The following is a 2829-nucleotide window of genomic DNA, read 5'->3' on the forward strand; positions in this document are numbered from 1 at the left end:
TTACAAACACACATATCCTAAACAAAAAAGCAAGAAAGATCGGCAAAGTTGGTGGGGTGACCACATTTGCGCCCTTATTATTTCGATGCGGAACAAACGGGCTGCGTTTAAAAAATAACAACAAATAGCCAAATTCTTGAAGGGGGTCTGCAGAGGCAATGACTGCTATGGTGCAGTAATACAGTATGTGAAAAATTACATTCAAAATCTTTTTCTGATTTTGTAAATAAATTCTGTGTGTGATTTCCGCGCGATAGTTTACGTTTCATGGGAGCCTTTTGATCCATCGCCACTGAAACGCTGCCAGTGCAGCGGGACGTGAGCTTGACTTCGGATTATGTATGTACGAGTGGAAAAGGGGGGGGGGGGGGGGGGGCATACACTTGGCTATGATTAATGATAGACCTTGAAGTGCTGCCTACTCGAGCGACTGTTCTCGGTGCAGCACCCGTAATACTGATACCATATATATGTACATAAACATAGTTACGACGATATATCCACAAGTTACAACGGTCAATTAGCCTTTCTGCATACCAGTGGTTTTATGCCTAGGCAAATACTAGCTGCTCAAAGCGAGAAGGCATTCAGTAGTTACATATCGTAAGGTGCAGGTTAATATGCCCGAGGTTGTTTTCTATCTTCAAATTTCACTTCTGTCCCGATTGACCTGGACCCCTCTAATTACAGAACACAGAATTTATTCTTCTCGGTACCCCAGTCTGGCCATTTCTCTTGCGTCAGTCGGCTCACTTCAGAAAGTCGCTCTCTTCCTCGAAGTCCTCCTCGCGATCGATCCTCCATCCTCTGTCCATGGCCGAGGGTGATCTCGGAGGCCACGCTCCGTAGTTTCTCCGAGCTGTTTGTGGCCGCTGCAGGCGTCTTTTACCGCCCTTAACCGCCAGCGCTCGTTAAATTCTCAGAAACCGACTCGCTGGCCTCGCTGGGGATGGTTGCGGGAGTATCGGATGTACTTTCGGGAGCGACGCTTTTCTGCGACCGACATCGTTATCCTTCCGATGCCGTCTGCGCAGCGCCAGCCTGCAGACCTTCTTTTTTTTCTCTCTCAAACACTTTCTTTTTAGAGTCGGGTTTAAACGACAAAGGTTAGCATTTCTAGCATATATCCATGCCACAACTAGATGACTATCAGTAGATCACGGCCAGGCATCAATACTAGTCGTTTGCATTTGGTAGCGTTTTGTGAGTTCTGAGGCAGTGATCCATTAACTAGGACATGTCGTTGCAGACTGGGAGGCTAGACACCAATAAGTACCTAGTTAAATACCTTAATTAGCCATGCGTTGTCGGCTAGCATATCGCGCGCTGTACCCCCTCCTAAAGCATGTGTTATATGTATGGACATCCAGAGGACGCATAACAAGCAACCATCAAATAAAAACCATTGGTAAAACTCATGGAATTCATATTCTCGCTACCGTAGCGGTTATTCGGCAATTCCGTATCGCTGCCGTCAGCACGCGCGGACGATATGAAGCCCAGTGCAGCCAGAGCATATGATGGCCCGACCCTTTAATTTCGACGCCTTTTTTTTTTTTTTTGTTACAGCTTTCTTAGAATTCCGCAAGCATAGCTCTTGAAATAATACGGCTATTTAGGAGTTAATTACTGCTACATTCAATGTCTGCTCGTTCTAATAAACTGACCAAGATATATTCCATGCCATGTTTGACAGCACCGGAACATCATATATTTCAACGAGAAAAAAAAAATTAAATTCCAGGGAATTCGCTGAAGAAAACGAAGTTTCAAATAAAAACCGAAAACTGTATGCCATATTTCAAAACAAATGAAAAACAAGGCCCAGCCAATAGTAGTAGTGGTAAATTTTATTGGTTCACAGAGATTTATGCCCACATTATCGCCGTGAGGTAACGGTTAGATTGAGCCATGTAATCTGAGCTACTGCGGCTAGCTGTCGAGAGGGCTCTATCGAAGAAAGTTGAGGTAAAGTCCTGACCCCCCCCCCCCTCCCCCCCTCCCTCTCAGGGAAAGCGAGAGAGCGAATTTCTTGAAGAAAAGAAAAATCCCCTCCCTTTCGCTGGCTTTCGGTCAGAGCCTCGCGCTTCTGTCTTTTGGAGCCCAACCCCGCTAATCCTGTCCTACGGGCAGAAAGACTCAAAGCGAAGGCGAAGGCATCGCATTCGCGGCCCATTTTCCCTTCAGAGTCTCCTCCTTTCTCCCGCGCCTCCTTCCTGCACTTCCCTTTCCTTGCTCCTTTCTTTGTGTATGTCTTAGACCTTCGTTTGTCAGGAGACGAGGAATGAGGATGAGGGCTGCACAAAAGTGGGGTTGCAGTTAACGCGCTTTCCTCTCTCCAAAACACAGCAGCGGATGAGCGTGGTCGTCTTTCTCGGCGTCTACGACTGGGGGGCAAGGGCAAGGCATAGAAAAAAGAAAGAAAGAAAGAGAGAACACCCATATTGCTGTCAGGTGGTACAAGCGAGTTAAAAGGCCAAGCCACGGAGCGCTTGCATTCGTGGGCAGGGGGCTGAACGTTTTCTTTCATCCGCGCGGCGAAATGTGACTGCATGGTTTGTGCAACAGCGCCGACTATCCGGATCCAAGGGTCCGAGAAACCCCCTCGATCTCCCGCTTCATACGAATTATCATCATCATTTATCGGCAAAGGTGAATAGTGAATTTCATGTTCCTCCATGCTGAATTTCAGTGCGCGCTCGCAGCGCTGCGGTGGCCGCTACTTCGGCCATTAGTACATGCAGCGCCTCCTCTACTTTTACAAGATGGGGCGGTTTAGCTGACCGTGGCAGTCGTCGCTCAATGCTTGACATCACCATCGCCTTGCCG

The sequence above is a fragment of the Amblyomma maculatum genome, chromosome 6 (genome assembly GCF_055883805.1).
Source record: "Amblyomma maculatum isolate TAMU_Amacu chromosome 6, ASM5588380v1, whole genome shotgun sequence".
NCBI lineage: Eukaryota > Metazoa > Arthropoda > Arachnida > Ixodida > Ixodidae > Amblyomma > Amblyomma maculatum.